The 7,688-nt window shown below is 43.4% G+C and overlaps 1 protein-coding gene across 2 annotated transcripts in view; it reads left to right on the top strand.

Annotated features, from left to right (window-relative positions):
• The window catches only part of LOC122193772 (solute carrier family 22 member 2-like), a 28,798-nt gene that overhangs the window by 1,632 nt on the left and 19,478 nt on the right, over nucleotides 1–7,688 (top strand). For both annotated transcript variants that reach the window (XM_042894656.1, XM_042894648.1), the window contains exon 2: nucleotides 2,027–2,864. The gene's annotated coding sequence lies outside the window, so the exon portion shown is untranslated. The remainder of the gene's footprint in view (nucleotides 1–2,026; nucleotides 2,865–7,688) is intronic.

Below are 7,688 nucleotides of genomic sequence, written 5' to 3'. Positions count from 1 at the left end.
ACTGTGCACAGAATGTGCACCAGAATCTGAAAGAAAAGCTGGCAGTTGGGAGAGATCAGTTCAAAGTCCCAGCAGCAGAAATCTGGGAACGTTCCTGATATTACTGTAATTGTTGGTCATAGACATAATGATTCATTCAGTAAAGTCAATTCAATTGTCTGGCATAGACAATGTCAAGGTGACCTGACCTCCATAGCATTCATACTTGTTTTCATTCCTTGGTCCAAAACTGAATTATCAATATTTGCCACTATATCATATCAATGTTCTGCTAGGCTACAGTTTGTGAAAGAAATCTAAAACATCCCAGTGAGAGATTCATGGGAATGAGCATTAATGTTACTCTACAAGTAAAGCAATTCCCATTTTTTCCAAGGCTTTCCTGGAACTTCAATTTCATGAACTGCAAAAACTGAACATATTTGAGATCAAGAAGATGATGGGTTTGTATACAAAGCCTGCAACTGCATCCTCTTTAGAGAATGCCTTCAACTCTTCTTTGTGGACAGATCTTGGGGTCAAATTAGCATTTCAAGCATTTTGTCCTCTGCATATAATAAAATAAACAGTGCTCTTTGATATTGAGAGATATGCAAGGGAATACATAGCCGAGGAAGATGTTGACTGGTGAAGATGATAGAAGCAGAAAAAAATAGACGTGGAGTAGTGAACAAAAAAAGAAGGAGGGGGAAGGTGGGAAGGCAGCAAGCCAGGGAAAGAGCAGAGGCAGAAGCAGTGATGAAAGGGAAGCAGAGGAGAAAGAGATATGGAAGTACAGCTAAAATACAAACACAAGAATCTTTGTTTGGAGCTGTCTTTAGGCCCCTAAATGTCACAGCTATTTCAGAAACAGAATGAAAACTATGTAGTGTAGAGAAGACATACACTTCCTGCCTACTTATGGCTCAAACAGTACGACTTATATATGTCTGGGTGACAGCATGAGAGACTTGGATCAATACCTACTCTGGTCTAATCCTAGGAAGTTCCAGTTTTAGCATAACGCTCCAGATAACTTACCAGTGCCTCAGAGAAACTTAAAAACCTTGGTATCCTCTGGGACAACATAAGCAACATAGCAGTGACATCACTGAATACACAGACACTTTAGGACACAATCATAGATTATAGCATCGTTTCTGTGACTAAATTGTACAGAAAAACATGTGCTGTAGAAAGCCAAATAAAAGAGGGCCTTGGGGTGTGTTCGGGCAGCCATCATCCACCCTGCTCATTATTCAACTTGATGATGCTGCTTCATACTCCCAAATGTTCGTCTCCCATACAAATCTGCTATAGATGAGGTAGCCTAAAGCAACAGGAGTGTAAACACATCGGTATCACCCCATCCTAGGGCAAGAAGACTGCCCACACCAGTCTTTTCTTCAGCCCTCCATGCCAGGAAAAGGGGCAGCCCTTCTGCTGGACTGCAGCATTTGGGGATTGTCTGTTCCTCCACTACCTGGTGGCTTCACAGCAGAGTCCATGGTGATGAAATTGGTAGTAGTAGCTCAAATTGCAGTATCTTAATGGCAAAGCTCAGTTCAAAGCAGAAGATCAGAGAGTCATTCTTAATTCCTCTCCAGTTGCTTCACCCCCACTGAAAGCCAGCTGCAGTGGTTCTGTGCCGAAATCATTGCTTCTCCATGTTGAAGCGAAGAACCTTAACTGCAGCCCCATAAATACTGCATGTTCACAGACCTCTTGTTAACATCTCGTTCATACATCTCATTAAGAAACCAGGATGGAAAAAATACAAGACTTCAATCTTGGAGATAAAATTGTGGATTCCTTGAGATCAGAGTAAGATCTCCTTTGGGGGACAGTTATAGAAGTTTGTGCCCCCCTCTCCCACACGTGTACAATCTCATTCCAAGTCAGGATACTAGATTACATGCAGCATTTTCTCTGACAGCTCTTTTGTCTGGTTTGGGTTTTTTTGGCTTTTTTTCCTTACACTTTATCAAGCTTTCTTTTTCCTCACTACCCATTTTCATCTTTTCTCTCTCAATTATTTTTCTTTCAGATTTTCTCTCTCTGTCCAAGAGGTGCAACTCTACTCAGTGGAGCATGTCCTTTCCCAGGCCTCCAAGATCAACTTAGTTAGCTGCAGGCTAGCTTTGAGACATGGGAAAAGTCAATTTCAAGCAACGGGGTTTCCACCTTTTGGCAATCCATGAAAGCAATGTACAATACATGTACTCATCTCCCTCACTATTTCCATGGCTGTTAGACTATTTTTACTATCTGGTTCCAAGAACAAATAGACATAAGTGTAGTTCTAGGAACTATAGAGCACTACAACCAGGGGGATCTGTACTCATCACAAGCACAGCAGCTGAAATAGCAGAGAAAGACAGAGATACAGGGAGAAATGGGAAAGTCCAAGTGAGAAAGAAAAAACAAAGCATGAAGGGAAAAGCAAAAAAGGAACAAAGAGGCACACACAGGAGAGGGAGAGAGCAGTGAGCACAACTGAGATAGCCCATGTTTATGGACCATATTTATATTTATTTTGAGCATGTATAAGCAAAAAGGTTAGAGCAGAGCAGGAAGACATCCTCTAACTTACAGCCAAAGACCATCCTCACATTCTGCTGCCTCAGTGCAGAGAGTGGGAATTCAGGTACCAAGGGCTGTTGAGAAACAGTACACTCCAAGGCCTGGATGGCTGGCTGCACCACAACAGCTGTACGCTGCACCTGTCATCTTCTGGAGAGCATGAGGTTCTAGGCATTCAGATACCCCTCTGATAAGGAGGGTCTGTGCCTCACTGACTTTAATGCTACTCAGGAAACAGCAAACATCTGCATCTCTCTAAGCACTGGAGACCAGTAGAGGAGCTGCACTATCTTTCTGTTCAGGTAAATATCCTGTAATTTCAGAGTATGCTTGGAAGAACCTTGCTAATAACTTTAAATAACTGAATTTTTTTGGTCACAAGATAAGGAAGCCTGAGTTAAACAAGGGTTACCTCATATAGTGCAACAAGCAAGAATATTTCTAGAGATAAGAATGAAAGCCTCCCCCCCCACCAAAAAAAAAAAAAAAAAAAAGAAAGTACCACTGTTATCAGGCAGCTGTGAATTACTACTTGCCTTCTTTCTCAGGCTATACTTGCCTCAAGTCCTGCCTGGAAAACGTGGGGAAATGAGATCAGTTTTGCTTGTGGTGGTTTTTTTGTTGTTGTTGTTGTTGTTGGGTGTTTTTTTTTTTGCGTTTGGATGGTTGGTTCGTTTGCTTGTTGTTGGTTTTTGGATGTGAACCCATAATTCTTCAACGCCTTCCTCTAATCTCCATCTTGTTGTTTTTGGAAGCTCACAGTGCTAACAGTCTATTTATAGTTGACTGGTTTTGTAGTTTATCTCTGCTATAACACTGTGTCCTTTGTTCTCACTTCACAACACAAACCAGAAGGAATCCTGTATGTCTGGGTTCTTACCTTCTATTTGATGAGCATGCTTTAATAATAGGAAGGACAAAGCCACTTCCATCTGGCTGTTTAACTGTGCATACACCCTCACTGTTCATGCTCCATCACCTAGCACACTACCCAAAATGGGCATTTTTTGTACATATGAACCTACCACAGGTTATTTTAATTACTTTCAGTTGTTTTAAGGCTCATTTGCTTTGAAATGTCATTACATTTACTACACTAAATTACTATATTTCACCTTCTTTGGTTAATGCTTCTGAGCATTTAAGAATAATTTAAAAAAAAAAAAGCACAAATATGTAAATAGATGATGTGAAGACCCACAGCAGGACTGATTCAACAAACATTTGAAAATCAAGGCAGAAAGGGAACAGCTATTGAGATCCTGAAATTCTGAGCAAGCAGATGAGCTGAAACAAAGGCCAGTTCAAGCCCAGTATTTCTCAGAAGTTGCAGCATTCACATCCATTTTCCTGTGAAACAAACCATGCAATGACTGGGTGCAAAGTTTGTCACCTGTGTCTTTGGGAGCTGGACTAGACAAAATAATGCAGTGTGAGTCTGGGGCAACAAAGTGATACAGGAAACTACCAAGACCAAACAAGGGGTGGTAGGTAGCCCAGCTTCATGCTGGGAAGCAGGGAGGGGACCCCTACAAGGCAGTACCAACAGCTGCTGTGTCCCTGCAGAGATGCCTACAAGAGCTCTGTGGGGCAGCTGGCATTCTTGGCCCCACCTATTTGGGCCTCTGCACTGAGCTGAGGAGATGGCAAGGACCAGCTTCAGCAAACAGGCTTTTACTGGATTAACTGTCAGATCCTTGAAACTGAGATTTTGGAGGCTCATCCAGACTTGAGCTTCATTAAAAGATTATTTAGAGGATTATTTCATACAGTATTTTTAGTTCAGTAGTTTAGTATTTTCATACGCTATTTTTTCTTCCCGTAGCTGAGGTGAAGTAGACGAGGTCAACTTCAGTTTTGTTTAATACATAAAACAGCAGTGTTGCCATGTCATCTCCACATAAGCATCAGCAGCATAGCTTCTGGCACCATCCCAACCACTCAACTTCTAAATACCCAGCTGCACACAGCACCAATCCATGCTGGGCCCACATAGCTGCTAGTATTTCAGCAGGGAGTTAGCAGCTCAAAGGAGTTGCTGACCCAGGCACAAAACACAGAGGCTACCATACCACAGATACCAAATAACTGCAAAAACCAGCAGAACCGGGGATGGCAGGTTAGGCTCAAATGGGAAAGTCTGTGAGGAGATGAGGATGGTGGGAAAAAACAACTGGTCTGTGGCAAGGGAGCTGCCATCCCAGAAAGCATTCAGGATCTCCCTGTCTGCTGCTGCACAGCCTGTGGCACAGTGTCTGAGTTCACCTGGTGGAGGTAGGTGGACAGCAGCCTGCTTCCTCTGCACTGCTCACCTTTCCCAGAGGAATGCTGTGTGCTTGTGCAAGCCTTAGACTGAGGGTTCAGAGAGGCTGCACTGATGGCTGCAGTCACAACTGGCCCAGTGACATGGCTGCTCCCAAGGGGGAGCTGGGGTGATAGCCTGCACGTGGAGTCCTGATGCAAGATGAGGCCTGAGGTAAAGGTCACTGGCTAGAAAAAAACTGATTATAAGGCAGTGCTTGAAGAAGAAGCAACAATACATGGCACCAAACTCAAATGGGAACATGACACACAAGCGCTGTGACCTCAGAACCAAGGAGGAAAAGAGGCTGAACAGGAATGGACCACAAAATCTTCACCACACTCTGAGCTTACTGGGAGCCATGAGAATGGGAGTTTGCATCACCAGATGCCACCATAGTGTCACCGCAGTGCTCCGGGTACAGCACAGGAAATTGTTTTTCTATTGAATTCTCTGTAACTGGAAACCCCAAGATAACCACAGTAAAACAGAAGTTTAAACAATGTTCTTGTGTGTTATCATCTGACTGAACAGTTGCCACCTGTAAATAAGAGCACATGCAAGTCTTATAGGATTCTAGGTAAAATCAGAGTTTAGGAGGCTGACGTATTTTTCCCCACTGGGTAGCTGTCATATTTGATTTGAGCTGGGTTCGGATTTGTGGCCTCATGGTAGCATGGTTCAGCCCTACAGAGGACCAGAATGGAAGGACAGTTGTGCTGAGGTTTGTACACCCTACTCTGTCCAAATTCATTGAAGAAGATGCTGTCACCTGCCTGGCACATTCCTTGGCAGATGTATTTCTATCCACTATTCCTCTTGTGTCTGCAGAACTCAAGGAAACATTTCTCAATGACTTCAACCACATGTATAAACTTGCATGGTTTGTCCAGAAAGTACTGAAGAGACTTTCTGGTCAAGTTCCTCATGGTCTACTGGCTTGGGTATCTCCTGTCATCCTGGGGCTGGCAATGAGACCCATGTAAAAGCAGAAATCTGGCATACACCCTATATCATGTGCACTAATTCAACAGAAGCACGTGTTTATTCAAAGGCAATTAATGTCAGCGTTGTGTACTGTGCAAGCTGGGAACTAGTGCTGGCATTATTGGAGTGTTCAATTCTGCTGCGGGTCACAGTAAAGACTTATCCAGAGATCAGGTAGAAAAGTTGAGATCCCAGCATCTTCTGCTGCATTCAAGGATCAAGTGCAGTTAAATATTGACATTGCTGCAATGTAGTTATGACCTGGTCTGAAAAAGCCTGCAAAAGCACATATTCTCTGTGAATAGTTGGTAAGCTAGATGCTCCCCACAGATATAACTCACTGTCCTGCTAGCAACTTCCACTCTCAGGGACTCATAAAAATGAAACTGAGGCTCTGAATTTCCTGGTACAGTCACAGTCCACTTACTCTTACGTGTCATCCTCATGGGAGCAGCCCAGTAACTGACAAGTCACTGGAATCCTGCATTAAATGGATGTCTTGCTCAATAGGACTGTCACAACACGCATTTTATGAGGTCATTCAGTCCAAGATACTTTTCTGCAGAACAACCTGTGCACTGCAAAACTGTCTGCGCTGCTGGTTCCACCACCTCAGCCTGGGGAAACCACCATGGGTCCAGAGGGATGTACTGTTCTGCAGTCACTTAAACTAATGTGCATGACTTGGCACCTCCGCTCCATTTACTGAAAGAGGGTCTTCCACTGGGAGCTCTCCCAGCTGTAGCTATCCAGTTCCTCATACATCAAAAGCAGACCCACTCCAGCCCCATAGTAACTCTATGCTGGATTTATGGTACACTCATGCCAAGTCCAATGATCGCATTCTGCTCACTCCCTCTGATGTAAATTGGCTGGGGTTTCCCATGGCTGATCACTTCAGAAGCTCAGGTATCTCACAAGCTGTTCATTCAAGAAGGCAACCACTCCTACAGATGCTCAGGGGTACCAATATGATCTCACTGAAGCTCATGGGTAGTTTCTTCCCACCTACCACTACCCTGAAGGGGATGTCTAATGATGACCAACATCTACCCACTGCCTTGCTTCTTTCACCAGAGGCAGTAACTGAGGCACCTGATCAGTCAGAAGGGCAGCCTCTAAGCCTGCTGGGCAGCACAGCAGTACTAGTGGCCACTGGGGAAGACTCAATCAAAAAACATCTGTCTCAGATTCCTAAGTCATATTCCATACATAATGTTTGGCTTCAATGCTGCCTGCTAGCAAGCTTCCTTGCCTTTCATTGTGGACAACCTTCAATTCTCAGCCCAGACTCTTTAGTCTAGTCAGTCACACTGAAGTTACAGAGCCCTGGGGATGAAGGGAAGGAAGGCTGTCCACATTCATAGAACCATAGAATGAATCATAGAATGGCCTGGGTTGAAAAGGACCATAATGACCATCTAGTTTCAATCCCCCTGTCGTGGGCAGAGTTGCCAACCACCAGACCAGGCTGCCCAGAGCCAAATCCAGCCAGGTTTTTTTGGTTTGTTTTTTGTTTTTGTTTTGGTTCTTTTTGAAGCTGTCCATAAACGTGTCAATTCCACCAATCATTTGCTATAAAAAGTTCAATGTCTCATCTTCAGTGCTTGTTTAACTATAATTCTGTACATATATATACAAAACCACAGAAGGATAGCTGCTAGATTCTTCCAATCCTTGTCCTTTCGCAGTGATAAAAAATATTTTAAAAACAGAGTCTGGATTTACAAATAGTGCAGAAAATGCAAAAACAAAGAAGACGGTGCCTTCTCTGATTGTAACAGTCCTAACAGAAATTTTTGTGCTATCATTATCCCTCCAATAACTGCTACTATTG

The sequence above is a fragment of the Lagopus leucura genome, unplaced genomic scaffold (genome assembly GCF_019238085.1).
Source record: "Lagopus leucura isolate 7727_CA_CO unplaced genomic scaffold, USGS_WTPT01 Super-Scaffold_73, whole genome shotgun sequence".
In the NCBI taxonomy this organism is placed as follows: Eukaryota; Metazoa; Chordata; class Aves; order Galliformes; family Phasianidae; genus Lagopus; species Lagopus leucura.
Note: the sequence above shows the minus strand (reverse complement) of the source record. Positions and strands in the feature narration are given on the sequence as shown.